At 38.2% G+C, this 16567-nt stretch overlaps 1 protein-coding gene across 3 annotated transcripts in view; it reads left to right on the forward strand.

Moving 5' to 3' along the window:
- Positions 1 to 16567, forward strand: part of GCN2 (protein kinase family protein) — a 444532-nt gene that overhangs the window by 225602 nt on the left and 202363 nt on the right. The window lies entirely within an intron of this gene.

The following is a 16567-nucleotide window of genomic DNA, read 5'->3' on the forward strand; positions in this document are numbered from 1 at the left end:
GTTTTGCTGGTCGCTTATCTTTTTTTATATGCTGCAAAATTTCTTCACTAGCTGCCTGCTGGTCACTTGTTGAGAGGAGTTCTTTAAAGTGTTTATGGGCTGCATTTTTTATTGCTTCAACTCCTTTTATTTCTTGACCATTTACTTGAATATGTTCAATCTAATTTTTTGACCTCCTTATTTTCATTGTATTATGAAAGAAGGTTGTATTTTTGTCTCCAAATTTTAGCCAAAGGCATCTTGATTTCAGTCTGCTTTCCTCTTCTTCTTGCCTATTTTGTTCATATATTTCCAAATATATTTCCTTTTCTTGTATATGATCTTGCTTACTTTCTTCCTTGTTTTCTTTTTCCTTGCAAATATTATCCATTTTTTTTGCAATTCGATTTTCCTAGCTTTATCCCGGAGATCATTTTCTCTTGCCCAATTTTTTAAGTGCATCTTTAGGTTTTTTAGCTTAGTTTCCCAAACATACTGGGGAGATCATGTGACACTTTTTTTCCAGCTATCCTTTATTTGTTTGCCAAAATCTTCTTTTTTGAGTTATATCTGAAGGGAATGGGTCCTTGATTTTCCAGCTTTCCCAAGGTTAGCACCACTGGCTTGTGATCTGAAGCTGAATTGTGAGCAATTTTACTTTTCACAATAGTATAAGTAGCTGCCTAAGTCACCAGGTTCGTGTTCGAGTTCGAGTTCGACGACCATGAAATTCAAATAAAGTTCGGCAACTAAAATTTTGTCGATAAAGCTCGACATATAAAAATTCGAAAAAAAATGTATATATATATATATATAATCAATTTAAAGTCAAATTCAAATAAATTTTTGGCTTAGCAAGAGAACAGAGGCTAAATTTTCAAAAAATGAAACGCAATTTATTACTCTTTCAACAGTGAAAACTTGAAAATCTATTCCTATTATCTATTAGATTGTGTATTGAAAAAAATATTTCAAACTATTAAATTTTTAATCCTTCATAGTTTTAAAATATATACACCACACTTATAACTTAAATGATAAATTTAAACATTTATTTATGAAAAAAACTTAAATGATAAATTTAAACATTTATTTATGAAAAAATGTATTAATAGATTTAAATGAAAAATGTCAAAAACGTGTTCAAACTAAAACGAATATCTATGGATGCCGTCACTCTACCAACTTCGTCTTCATCTGATCTGACAATTTTCATTATTTAATGAGAGTTTCTTTCCTAACCTCTTATGTCATATTAACCTTAGACACGAGGACATCAGAATTGTTATGCGGAAGCACAAAGTTATTTAGGATTTTATGTTAGAAGCCTAGCTAGCAACAACTATATAAAGAATCAAAACAGCGTGGTAGGGTAAGGATGAATCTGCAGACTCATCATCAACTAAAATATGAAAAATTGCACGCAAGCGTTTACTTGGATAACGGCCAACAGATTTATGGAGAATAGACAATTACGTAACTACAATGAAATATTTTTATTTTTACATCAAAATAGAAACATAGATGCAACTGTGTTGAAATCATTCGGATTCAGACCGACTATGCTTAAAATCATTCTGATTCTCAAAGCAATACGACAAGACTCTACATGTTTGAAAACACGACCAAATATAAAAAAAGAGCATGGTTAGAGAAGGAGAAGCCTGTTGACTGGTAGGTCTTAATTTGCACAGAAACCCTAATTTATTTCACCTTTTATTACTTATCGTACACGACTGCAATTAGTTATCGTGTTACAAGATTTTAACTATGTGCTACGGGCAGACTGTTTGTGAAACCCGCAAGGCTGCAATTAGCTGTATAGCTACAAGTTTTTAACTATGTGCCACCTGCAGAGTACTATATAAGGCATTCCATTTACAATTGTGTACATGCAACTGAAGAAACATAGATCTGCATACTGTCAAGAAAGAAATTATTAGTGTTAGAGTTGGCCATAAAATCTGAAAATGGATCCTCAAGGAGCTCCTGGGGGACCAGGAGGCAGGAGTGGTCCTGGTCCTCGTTTAAGTTTTAACCCGGCGAACAATGAAACCCGCGGGCTGCAGGCAATTTGCTAAAACGCGCGAAAAAAACGAACTTAAACGAACTTTTTCGAACCCGAAACGAATTTCATCGAACCCTAAACGATTTTGTTTGGCAAAAAATTCGAATTCGTGATGAAATTCGAGTTCGCCATAAAATTCGGCGAACTCGAACGAATAAATTCGTTTTCGATTAAAATTCGCCGAATTTCGAACTTGTTCGTTGAAATTCGCCGAATCTGGTGACTAAGGTAGCTGCTATGCTTTCATGAATAAGAATTTTGTCCAACCTTTATTTTATGTTGTTTTTTCTTATTCTTTTGTTGTTCCAAGTGTATTTTCTATTGCTTGGCGGAATGTCTATTAATTTGTGTTCTTCTATTATTCCTTCGAGAGCTTCTCTTGACGGATCGTCGTGGAAGATTTCTCCAAATTTTTCTTCTGTATTCCTTATCAAAATTAAGTCTCCTCTCAGGATTAAGTTCCCACTTTCTCTCTTTGCTATTTATTCTTTGACTGATTTCCAGCATTGTTCTTTCTCTCTATAGTGATTTGGGGAGTACACATTTATAATGCTATACTATTCTTTTGTCTTGAGATTTCTCAACTCTGTTCGAATCCAATGTCTGCTAATTTTTTGGGTCATTAATTCCCATTTCCTTTTATCCCAAATGGTGCTGATTCCTCCTGATGCTTCTGTGGCTTCTAACGCTACTCCTTCATAATTTTTTAGTTTTTGAGTCATTTTTTGATTTTCTTGCTTGTTTAGTTTGGTCTCTTGGATCATATATATGTCTGGTTGTTCCTTGGCTAAAATGTCTCGAGCTGCATTGACTTTAAAGGAGGTGCCAAGGCCGCGACAATTCCAAGAGACCACTATCATTATTTACTATTGTGTTGGTGTGGTCCTCCCTTTCCTCTTTGCTGAGTTTTTTCATGACTTCCTGTTTGTTTCCCAAGGAATGAATCCATTGGCTGTTGTGTTCCTAGGGCCATTTCTTTAGCTGCTGCCTCATCTCTAATTTCTTTATTGGATTTCCTTCCCACTTTTTTCCGCTGATCCCAGGCTTGGGGGATTTCTTTGGCTTTGTTTCTAGTTAGAATGCGGTCCACTAAAGGAGGAGGTGGAGAGCATATAGGGTTGGGGGAGGATAAGAGAGCTAAAGAGATAGGGTTTGAAGGTGGGGATCTGGGAGAGGGTGGATCAATGGGGTCTTCTAATAGCTCAAAAGGATTCGGAGTTGTGTGATCAGGAGGGGTAACCTTCGCTGGAGGCTGAGAGATTGTTTCATTTGCTTCTTGGGACTGATGAATATTTGATGCGGTCTGCTTATTGGTGGGTTTTTTCCTTTTCACTTGTTCCCATGTAGGTTCTTGCTCTTCTACATTTTCATGCTCTATTTTTTTAGGACACCTATTTGCAAAATGACCATACTCGTGACATACTTTGCATTTAAATGGTATTTGCTCGTAGTCCAGTTGCTGAATGTGTGTCCACTGGTCGACCTTGATCTTTATTGCCTCTGGGAGGCCTTTGCTGAGATCTACTTTTACACATATTCTTGCGCACGCGTGCATGTTGTCTTTTGGCTCACATCTGTCGATATATTTACCCACTGCGTTTCCTATAGCCTTTATAGATTTGTCTCCCCAGCAGTGAAGAGGGAGATGCGGGAGCTTGACCCACACAGGCACTGCATTTGGGACATCCATCTCCAAATCAAAGTTAGCGTCCATCTATTCAGGTATAAACCTCTGGAGTCCATGAAGTAAGGTCCGTTTCTAAATATCAGATCTCTGTCCTCCTTTGTTTCAAAGAGAAAGGTGTAGTATCCCCTTCCACAGAATCATATTGCTATCTTCCCCTGTGTGGTTGCATTCCAGTTTCTTTCCACCCATTTTTGCACTGATTTGGGTGAAGGCCATAGCCCTGTGAATTGTCCAACAAGTCTGCGTTCTGCCAGAGAGATGGCTGCTCTTCTTGGGAGTGTTGGAGGGAGAGAAATCTCTGGGATACTTTCAAGTTTCTTTACAAATTTCTTGACTGTTGGCTTGTTCCTTGGAGCTCCATTCTCTGCGATCAGAGAAGCGAAGGCTTCTGCGTTTTCTTCATTCACTGGCTACGTGGAAGACTGAGGATCTCCCTCCTTAGAGGGCTGCATGGTCTGGTTGGCCTTAGCAGCAGGGGGCTGCCGAGAGAGGGAACTGCAGGGGCAGTGGCGGATAGGTCAACGCAGGGTCGAGCTGGGCTGTTGCACGTGAAAAAAAAAATGCAAGATATTATATTAATGCAAGATAAAAATATGCTTTCCAGAAGTGTTTTCAAAATATATGATCATTCACCAATTCAAAGCATGTAAGGAAGCAATATGGAAATGACTTGCAAAGGATACCAATTAGAACCTTACTTTATAAAAGTAAATAAGATAATACTTGCCTAAATAAAGTATTCAATTCAAAACATATTCATCAATGACAAGTACATGGATATTTTTCAAATAAATAGTAAAATGTGTTAGCATGATGTGCACCTGAACTAAAATTTGATGCAATTATCTTGGTTACTTTTAAAAATAATGCCTAGTCTAGATGTGACCTTTCTTTCGACTATTTTGAAACAAGTCTCTTATGTGAGTTGTGGAAGGGGTCGAAAGAAAGACATTTGAGGCTATATTAATGATACCTCCCTTGGATTACCCAACACACCCGATGCCTCAAGCGTTGCAAAGACTATGGTTCCGATGGCTGCAAGGTCATCGTGTTAACCACATAAGAGGGTCTATGTCCCTCAAGTTGATGAAACAAATGGGTCCTTAAGATTTATCTTTCAACCAAGCTTATGCTTGGAGGTAAATTAAGTTAAAAATGCAACTATATTAAAATGCCTAATATGCTATGCAAGTAAGCTTACAAATGCTTTGCAAAAATGGAATTGCTTCAAGTAATAAAAATATGCTCAACAATATAACTTGAATAGTTGGTCAAAATAATACAAGATATATAAGCCTCATAAACATATAAGATTGTAAGTTGAAAATAATTGGTTTGACAAATGATAAACCAATAATCAACTAAAGCAATGAAACTTGAAATTTATATGCTTGCAAAATGAGAAAATAACTTAAAATAAATGAGTGTGTAAACAATGAGCCTATTGTGAGGCTAATATGAAACAAATTGTTAAATTAACTAAATCAACCTTCCTACCTCAAATGTGATGCTTTGCACAAAATAAAATAAATTGCTCCAAAAGTAAAATTCAAAATTGTACTTTAAAACAAAACTTGAAGTGGCAAAGCATAAAATGGAAATAAGTAGCAAAAGCAAATTCAGAAAATTAGATTGTGAAAGTGAGGTTGTGTTAATTTTAAGGCATGCAAGATGAAAATTAAGAAAACAAGTGGAAGATCAAACTGCCCACATGTTCCTCCTTTTGAAAAAAGGAGAAAATGATGCCTTGGGTGAAAACCCAAGCTCCCACAAGAAAAACTAAACTTTTATTAGATGTTACAAGATGAGGAACCTTCCAAGAGGTCTCAAGTAAAACTTCAAGATGAATCTTTACAATGTATAAGGCTTCTCAAGCTCTAGATCTCCTTTTTGAAAGTCAAATTCAGAAAATGAAGAAAGTACAATGAAAAATCTCTCACAATTGAAGAAGCTAAGTGTTTCTTGATGCCTCAAAGCTTGGCCTCCAAAGGTGAATGAAATGTTGTACAAGAAAAGGATTTAATCCTCCTCAATTGCCCACGGCCTTGCCAAATAACAACCCTTCTCTTTGTCCATGACCTCTTAAAAAAATCGACTTTGAAAGGGGTTGAGAGGTCTTACAAGAAAAATGTTAAGAGTTTGTGTGATCTTTCCTTTATGCTCTTATCACCAACACTCTACTTATGGGTTGCAAGATCAAGAGACAAATTAGTGTAGAGAGAATATGAAAACAACTATATAAAATGCAAATAATATACAAGAAACCAAATCAAGTGATGGGATGGAACTCCATCACTTCGTTTAGTTTAGAAAAGCTCTCAAATAGCTAATATGAGTCAATGAAGCACTATTTTAAAATAATTGATTTTTTAAAATGGATTGCATGCATACAAACTATGTCTAAACGAATCCTTGCAAAACACTTTTTTTTGTAAGATAAACTATGGAAATCGAAGTAACAAATGAGAGTTCCTTTGAAGGTGCTTCAAAGGTGGGTTGGTCTCCCAAAGACTTACCCTCATGTTTGATACAATAAAAATAATTCTTCTACAATATTCAAGTCACACACTAGTCCATATAGATTTAGATAAGCAAACAATGAATTGAAATTTCTAGAAATTTATTTTAAAATAAATTAGAACTTCCAATATCTAGAGCCTACTTTCAAATCAAATGCTAACACAAGATAGCTTTGCACTAACAAGTTTACAAGAATATATAGAAAATGAGAGAACTTAAAGCATAGAAAAAATTATACCAATAGCTCACAATGCACCATGCTCCAAAAGAAGAACACCCATGAATGGACCACCAAAAGTCTTTTTATTGATATTCTTGAAAATTGTACAAATTAACGGTGCTTTCTCAAGCACAATAGCTAGTAAAAATGGATCTAAAGTGAGAGCACAATGCTCTATTATATAGAGAAGCTTGGGATCCAATCCCAAGGCAAATGGTGACAATCCCAATGCTCCTTCATGCAAATTCGAATTTCCGAAGTGGCATCAAGAATCCCTCAAGCAAAATCGAATTCCATGATGAAATGACAAGTGTAGAAGGGTAGGGACCCATGTGGGGACAATTTCCCACAAAAATATCCACCAAATATTCTCCCAAATCCTCTCAAATGTGCATTTACTTCACAAATTCAAATTTCCAAGTAAGCAACTTCCTCTTTTAATGCCAGAAATTCGATTTCCTTGAGTGGGCCATGTATTTATGAAGCAAGGTGCCAAATCATCCTCCACTTGTCCTTTGATTCGTTCTTTTGACTTGAGATAATTCCAAGTCATTTCCATGTCATTTTGTCACATGGAGCTATTTATTTTCTCCATTTATTTAATTGTTGGGCTAATTTATTGCCACATTTTCCACAAAATTTAGGAAAAGTGGGTTTGAAGGGTATAAAACTTATTTTTTACTCCTCAAAGTGTGTCATAATAGAAAGTTGAGGGTGAGAGGTGTAATTTTGAGCTCAAATACCCCACACAACTGCTCTGGACATCATGTATTACATTTCATATAAAAAATTTATTCTAAACTTAAAAAATTAAAAAGCTACTCCCTAGACTTAATCAAATTCCATGAAATTTTTTGTGTGATCTACTATGGTAATATACAATGACTCTAGACACTAGGACTCACCCAAGGCCTCACCATTAAGCCACACTCTGACTTTGGGGTTATGCTTGGAGGAAAAAACTCAATTAATTATTAAATTCTTGGAGGAAAATGATGATTAACCAAGTGAAAAAAACATCCTAGAGTAAATTCACTTGATGAGAAGGTCCCAGGCCACCAAGGTTTGTTACATGACTCGATTCCTCATACTAGTATCACTTTTACATTTTCCCTGTATGGCTTGTGGAATTTGAGTACAACAGAAGAAGATGAGAAGAAGAAGTAAAGTTGAGAAACTCTGGTGATATGATGATCTCTGATGGTACAAGCATCCTTTGGTACATCCTTGGGCATGGAGTCTTCAAAAATTCTTCAGGTGTGTTAAATTTGGAAATTAGGGCCAAAATTCACATTGGAAAACTCATATGAGGCAACTAATATTTTTATTGGATTCCTCTCTCCGAGAGGCGTAGGATTGATCTAAAGATCACCCTATTCTGACATGTACAAGTGATATTATGAATTTATTTTGATTATGGACAAATTGTCAAGGTCGGCTAGCAAACTCATGTAGGCTCAGAAGCCCAACAATCACGTTTATTCATCCTCAACGTTTGCATATAAATACATGGTGCCTCCTCCTCATTTGCACACTTCACTCACTCACAATCTTCTATCTCCTTCATTGATTGGGTATGGAATTCAAAGGTTTTTCTCCACACATGTGAAGGAAAGGAATGGTTTTCAGTTTCAGCCATTGACCAGAGTTGATTGAAATTGTAGAGGTTGTTTTTGACTGCGTTGATCCGTTTTGAGTGTGATTTTTGGTGGAGGAATTCTATTTGAGCAAGCCACAGTTTTGGGCACAAAATCCGAGGCAATTTGACCTCTATTTGACTAGCGTTGACTGTGCTAGGGCTAGCTGCATCGTTGACCTTTGTTAACCAGGTTTGACTGGACTTTTTTCAGACTGTTTTTGGGCTAATTAGACTTGTTGGAGGCCAAAGTGGACTGGGTTTGACTGAGCTGAATTGAGGAAGAATTCTGCCCTGTTTGACTTGAGTTGACTTTCTGGTTAGGGATTTCTATTTTGCTGTTTGACTGATCAGATTTTCATTGCAATTGGGCAAGTGAATATTATACATTGTACTCTCTCTCTGCTGAATTTTTGAAGAACTATAAGAAGAATTGATCAAGGGTTTCCCCACATTGGGGTTTGTCCCTGGCTGGTGCCATATCTTGTGTCCTCTTGTCTTGGCTAGTATTCTACTATGATATTTTATGTTCTATCTGCATTTTACTATCATGTTGATGTGATTGCTAAATTGGAGATTGATATTGGGTTAATAAAAAAATTGAAGTAAAATTTCTCTAAGCATAGAACATGCCATTGTTATCTTAAAATTAACACGGTATCGGCGTTGAGGTGAAGACAAAGTCCAAGCAAGAGTGAGAAGAGAAATCTCTAAGAGCAACAATCACTGATCAAGGACAAGATTCAATGGCCTCCACATCCTACTTCAAGTCTAATGATAAGTTTCATGATAAGTCTGATTATCATGCATGGAAAATGTCTCTTGATTTGACTTTAGAAGAGCAAGATGTTATGGATTATGTGCAGGGTAAGATTTCAGAACCTCTCTCAAATGCATTAACTGCTGCTAAGACAAAGTACAAGAAGGGTGAAGTCAAAGCCAAGAAGATCATCAAGGATTCTATTCATAAGCATTTAGTTGCTTACATCTCCGATTTGAACACATCAAAGGAGATATATGATAGGTTGGTTGGCATGTTCAAATCTAGCAATGTAAACCAAATTCTTTTCCTCAAGAACAAGTTGAAGGATATAAAGAAGGGAAGAAATGAAGATATTCAATCCTACTTCATGAGGATTACTAAGATAAAAAATGATCTTCTTTCGATTGGAGAAGCTATTGCTGATAGGGAGCTTACTCTCATTTCCCTTGGAGGACTCCCTCGTGAATGGCATGTGTTCAACACCACTATTCTTAACAACAACAAGATTCCAGGTTTTGAAGAATTGCTGACTAGATGCTCTCAAGAAGAAACAAGGATGATGGAACTAGATATGCCTTCAAATAGGAATGTTCCTATTGCATTCTGTTCTCATGCTAAAAGGAAAAACAATGCAGGTTCAAAGAAGCAATGTCAAGGAAGGTCGGGTTTGAAAAATGGAAGGAAGAGAAGATGCTTCATTTGCAACAAGTTTGGTCACTATGCTAGGGAGTGTCCTAATAGAAGGAATACACCTCATGATGATGACAACCACACCAATAACAATTTCAGGGGCAACAATAATCAAAGGAATGGCAGATTCAACAACCAAGGAAAAATGAATGCTCCCGCTTCTCATCAAGGAAATGGTCACCCTCTGAAGAGATCAAGAAACACCAGGTATGATGAATCTAATGTTGTTGATAACAAGCAGAAATAATTCTCTATTATATTAGCGCTTTCTACTGCATCTCCTCCAGACACTTTAGGAAATTGGTTGATTGATAGTGGTGCTTCAAGGCACTTCACTGGGTATAAGGAAGCTCTTTCAAAGTTGATTGAAAGGGATACAAATTTAGAAATGATCCTTGGAGACAATGCCACCTATCCCGTGAAGGGAGTTGGGAATGTTACTCCTCGATTGAATCAGCGTAACACCATTCATCTACAAGAAGTACTATATGTACCCGATTTAAAGAAGAACCTGGTATCTATTTTGACAATGGAGGACAAAGGATTCAAGGTGGCGTTCATTGATGGAAAGGTACGTGTGTGGAATAAAAATTTCAAAGATGCATTCACACTTGGATTCAGGGTTGATAGCCTATATCAAGTTGGAGGAAGCCCATTGGGAGCTATGTCTTGGGACACATCACTTCAATCCGAATTATGTCACCGAAAGTTTGTTCATCTACATTATAAGGCTCTACCCAATGCTAGGAAGATGGTGACAGGTATGCCCGAATTTAAAGTAGAACATGAAAGTGTTTGTCAGGGGTGTGGCGAAGGAAAACATACAAGGGGATCATTCCCCTCAAGTGATAACAAGACTATTGACATATTGCAATTGATTCATTCTAATCTATCTGGTGCAATGCCCATGAACTCATTGGGAGGATATTTATATTATGCTATCTTTATGGATGTATTCTCTCGTAAGACTTGGATATATTTCTTGAAGAAGGACGAAATATTTTCATGGTTCCATTCTTTCAAAGCTTTGGTTGAAAATCAAATCGGGAAGAAGATCAAAATATTGAGGACCGATAATGGAACTGAATATGAATCAAATGAGTTCAAAGATTATTGTAGAGAAGCTGATATTAAGAGGGAAACTACTACCGCATATACTCCTAAGCAAAATGGTGTTGCTGAAAGGAAGAACCGTTCTATCGTAGAAGCCACTCTTGCCATGCTTCATGATCAAAGCTTTCCGAAGTTCTTATGGGACAAAGCTGCAAACACCGCTGTGTATGTTCAAAATAGATGCCTTCATCAAGCGTTGGACTCCAAAAATCCCAAAGAAGTTTTCACCAGTAAGAAACCTGATGTTTCTCACTTTAGAATTTTTGGTAGCCCCGTATATTTTCATGTGCTGAAAGAAAAGAGAAGCAAATTGGATGCTTCTGGAAAGAAAGGAACATTTGTGGGCTACAATGAAACTTCTAAGGCATATAGAATGTATGTGCCTGGTCAAAGAGAAGTTGAGATAAGTCATGATGTCACTTTCGATGAGGATGCTACCCTTGGGAAGATTAGTAACCTTGCTCTTCCAAGGAAGGACAAAGAAGCAGATTCAGGAAAGCATGGAGATTCGCAGGATGAGCCGATGTTCGATGTTGAAGGCCAATGGATCCCATTGATCCACCCCCTCATGAGCCCTCCTCTTCAAAAAGGAGACCCTCATGGCTTAGGGAGACTCTTGAAGATGCTGAGAGACATGTTGCACCTAGGGGGACATTTCGTGAAAGCAAGAAGCCGAATAGGTACCAAGGGTACTTAACTGCAATGAGAACCATTGTTCAATCTGAGCTTTGCACATTCAAAGAAGCTGCAAAGCACCAAGTTTGGAAGGATGCTATGAATGAAGAGTATGAGTCGATTATGAAGAATGATGTGTGGTATGTGGTTCCTATACCCAAGGACAAATCCGTTGTCACCTCGAAATGGCTTCTATAAAATCAAGCATGGAGTTGATGAAAGTGTTGAAAAGTTGAAGGCCAGATTCGTTGCTTGAGGCTTTTCCCAAAAGGAAAGTGTAGATTATGATGAGATATTTGCACCGATTGCTCGCTACACCACCGTCTGTTCGATTATAGCCCTTGTTGCCTCGCAAGGATGGAATCTTCACCAGATGGATGTCAAGAGTGGCTTCTTGCATGGTTCACTTAAGGAGGAAGTCTATGTAGAACAACTCGAGGGGTTTGAAGTTCAAGATCGTCAGACACATGTATACAGGTTGAAGAAAGCCCTCTATGGGTTGAAACAAGCACCCTAGGCTTGGTATGAGAGGATCGATAGCTATCTAATGAAGCTAGGATTTACGAGAACTGAAGTTGATCCGAACCTTTATTTTAAAGTTGAGAATGATAGACCTCTCATTTTGGTACTTTATGTGGTTGATCTCTTTCCGACAGGTGCAGACCCTCTTATTTCAATGTCAGAGGGAGTTGGCTTCCGAATTCGAGATGAAAGACCTAGGATTGATGCATTACTTCCTAGGGTTGGAGGTCTGGCAAAAGCCAGGCAAGATTTTCCTTTCTCAAGGAAAATATATTGTGAAGATGCTTGAAAGATTTGAAATGGTGGACTACAAGGCGTGACTACTTCCATGGAACTTAACTTCAAGAAGTTATGTGAAAGTGTTGTTGGGCCCGACTTGGGAAATCCTTCTAAGCATATTCAACTCGTGGGGGCCCTGATGTTCTTGGTGAACTCCCATCCGGAGATATGTTCTGTAGTGAATACATTGAGTCAATTTATGATCGAGCCTCATCACATACATTGGATTGCTGCCAAGAATCTCTTGAGATATCTTCGGAGTACAATCACTTATGGACTAAGATACACTGTCGGGAATGTAAGGATCCATGGTTACTCTAATGCAGACTGGGCTGGGAGTGTCGTGGATCGTAAAAGCACATTTGGATGTTGCTTCTCTTTAGGTTCTGCTTCGATGTCATGGATGAGTAGGAAGCAGAAGTTGGTTGCCTTGAGCACCATTGAGGTTGAATACATGTGTGAAGCTGTTTGGTTGAGGAAGCTCTTTCGTGAGCTGTTTGGACATGTGCCAGATACCACTGTGATCTTCTGCGACAACTAGAGTGGGATTGTCTTTCGGGGAATCCCGTGTTTCATGACCGCTCCAAGCATATTGTTATTAGGTACCACTTTATCCGGGATATGGTACAACGGGGAGCAATAAGGCTCCAACACATTGGCACTGATGATTAGGTCGCCGATATTCTTATGAAGCCCCTAGGGAAGGTCAAATTCTTGACCTCTATGAACAACTTGGAGTCGTGGAGAGACCCTCTTATGAGGGTCCCGTATGAGATGGATGTTGAGCTTTGGGAGCTTCGAGGGGCTTGGGTTACTTCTTGGAGTGATGAGCGACCATAGGGTGAGTAGTTCACCTTCCCCTAATGGTGTGCGATGTACATGGTGAGCGATTCACCTTCTCCTATGATACTCCATGTTGAGATATACATAGGATGAGTGGTTCACCCTCTCCTATGGCATATGAGCAGGATGAGTGGTTCACCTTCTCCTGCCGGCACATCCTACCCATGCAGTCCGAGACTCATGGGAAGTACCTCTCATCTGGCCAATGAGTAGGGAAATGAGGATAGGGACCATAGTACTACCGATGGATGCATCGTGTACTACCGTACTCCCTATGTTAGGATGTTGATATTGATTTGGGATCAATGGAAACTGACTTCGGGTCGGTTAAGAGTGGTATGACACACTCTCTATTATTGGAGACTGACTTCATGTCAGTGGAAAATGGTATGATACATTCTCGATTATTTCTTCTTTCTTCATGGTTTTGCAAAGCAGAGATAGTGATTGTACAGATTGTCAGACAGTTTGGCAGGTGAAGTTCTCCCTAGTTTAGAGGGAGTGTTAAATTTGGAAACTAGGGCCAAACTTCACATTGGGCAACTCATATGAGGCAACTCATATTTTTATTGGATTCCTCTCTCTAAGGGCTGTAGGATTGATCTAAAGATCATCCCATTCTGACATGTACAAGTGAAATTATGAATTAATTTTGATTATTGACAAATTGTCAAGGTTGGCCAACAAACTCATGTAGGCTCAGAAGCCCAACAGTGACGTCTATTCATCCCCAACGTTTGCATATAAATACATGGTGCCTCCTCAGTTGGACACTTCACTCACTCATTGATTGGGTATGAAATTCAGAGGCTGCTCTCCACACGTGCGAAGGAAAGGAAGGGTTTTCTGCTCACCAGAGTTGACCAAAATTGCAGAGGCTGTTTTTGATTGTGTTGACCCATTTTGAGTGCGGTTTTGGGTGGAGGAATTATGTTTGAGGAGGCCGCAGTTCTGGGCACGAAATCCAAGGCAATATGACCTCTGTTTGACCAACGTTGATTGTGCTAGGGCTGGCTGCAGCGTTGACCTTTGTTGACCAGGTTTGACTGGACTTTTTCGGACTGTTTTTGGGCTGATTAGACTTGCTGTTGGAGGCCGAAGTTGACTGGGTTTGACCGAGCTGAATTGAGGAAGAATTCTGCCCTGTTGACCAGCGTTGACTTTCTGTTTTTGCTGTTTGACTGATCAGATTTTCACTGTAATTGGGCAAGTGAATATTATACATTGTACTCTCTCTCTCTGCTGAACTTTTGAAGAATTATAAGAAGAATTGATCAAGGGTTTCCCCACATTGGGGTTTGTCCCTGGCTGGTGCCATATCTTGTGTCCTCTTGTCTTGGCTATTCTTCTACTGTTATTGTTTATGTTCTATCTGCATTTTATTATCATGTTAATGTGATTGCTAAACTGGAGATTGATATTATGCTAATAAAGAAATTGAAGTAAAATTGCTCTAAGCATAGAACATACCATTGTTATCTTAAAATTAACAAGGTGCCACTCTAGTGGTCAATAGGGCTTACAATGGTGCTGCTCGAAAAAAGCAATGGCTATATGTACCCCTGCTGAAATGAGGCGAAATAGATACCATGATGAGCAATTGACATAGTAGCTTCTCCATGGAGCGGGATGCTAGGGAAGGAGACTTGTTCCTTGACCATAATAAAGCTCCAAGACTACAGTTGCACATCCAAAGCACTGCAGACCCACTGTTCTGCAAACAGAATCCCAAAGAATCTTCAACAGCTGCAACTGCTGGAATCTGACAGCTAGTGGAAAGCTCCATAAAACTGCACACCAGCACAGACCCATGAACCCTAGCATGAGAAACAACAAGAAAACAGGGCAACTTGGATACTCCTTTGCTGAAACCACAAGAACCCTACATGGGCCACACCATGGAAAATAAAAATGAATTTGTTACAAAGTCTGTCACAGAAGGGATTCTCAGGATGCCTCAAGCTATTGTCGGAGGTGCCATGACTCCACTCTCAAACCCAAGCAATTGCCTCTCCACTCAGAGTCTCAGCCTGGCTACTGACGTGCTTGCTTTTCTATGCAGATAAAACCCCAGAAGGTTTTGAGGCAGGAACTGCAGGGGTGAGAGGGAGGCCATAGACATGTATCCTCTTTCCAAATTTTTTGTTTTCCATTGAAGAACCAACACCGAGAGTCATTTTTTCATGGTTAGAAAAATATAAATCATTCTATGTGCAAGAAATCAAAATTATACTGTGAAAAATCTGTTTTCTTGCTTTGAAGCAGTGTTGCGGGGGAGCGCCCCCCCCCCCCCCCCCTCGCTCCCGCTCCCGATCCGCGCTCCGGGCGGGAGCGCGCTCCCTAAAAAAAATTTCGCTCCCTGCCTTTTCGGGAGCGTTTTGCCTTTTTTTTTTGTAGTAATGTTCGAAATGCAATTTTTTTTGAAAGAAACAAATAGTTTTTGAGTGGGGCAACTTAATGATCAAGTCTAGGCCCTAGTATTGATATGCTATTCATGGTAATGTTAAATTCTTAAAGTAAAAGTGACATTTTCTTTAATTTTCATTTTCATCCTTTTACTTAAATTTTTAACATTACCATGAAATGACTCAGGATGTTTGAGAGTGGTTTCGTCCTCATTGGATTTCATATGGAGAAAGTAGAATTTTAGATTTCATTCAAAATCCAGCAGACTTATCAGTTTTTCAGGATTTCAGGATTGGGGGATTGCAATGTTTCCATTGAATTTTGTCATGTATTAGGGTATGGAACTCATATTTAATCAAGAGTACCAATCCCTCTATGTACCTTGATGTTAGTGACATTGGTTGTCGAACTCCTCTATCATGACCCTTCTAAAAATGTACGCATCACTCAAACAAAATCTTGACTTGACATGCTATGCTTTTTCTATCTTATGTTAATGCTTAGAGGGTGATATTAATGACAAAGATCCCTATACAGATACAAAGGTAATGACAAAGATACCTCTGGATATTAATGCTTGGAGGGTGATATTAATGACAAAGATCCTGATTTTGCAACAAGACTAAAAAATTAGACATTTCTCGTGGTGGCAAGAGGCCCAAGCATAAGAAATAGATAATAGATTTACTTCTCTTCTCTAGTTTCTAGTAGCTTTTATAACTATTGACTCTTTCATATTTATTATGATATTTTTTTAAACAATATATGACAATTTAAGTTTGAAGTTGGCAATTATAACTCATTAGTAATGAATTATGAATATGATGCTTCATGAAAGTTGAAAGTTGTTTCATTTCGTTTCATTTTATAACATTTCATTTCATGTTAGATATTATTTGTTGTAATGGTTACACTTAGCTTACAAGTACAACTTTGGTGATCAATGATGATAAATGTTATATATTGAATTTTGAAAGCTTGAAACTTTAAGATTGATGAATCATGAGACTCAATATGTTGTATGTTACTATGTTACTAACTTGCGGACGTGGTTGATGAAGATTATAACTTCTAGATGATTGTTGTTATATGGTTCAATCTATGCTTTTTTATGTTTTTTATATCTAATTCATCATTCTACATGTTTTTGTTGACATATATGTATC

This window comes from Pinus tabuliformis, chromosome 2_2 (assembly GCF_031772625.1).
Source record: "Pinus tabuliformis cultivar Carrire ecotype Pingquan chromosome 2_2, CPIR1, whole genome shotgun sequence".
In the NCBI taxonomy this organism is placed as follows: domain Eukaryota; kingdom Viridiplantae; phylum Streptophyta; class Pinopsida; order Pinales; family Pinaceae; genus Pinus; species Pinus tabuliformis.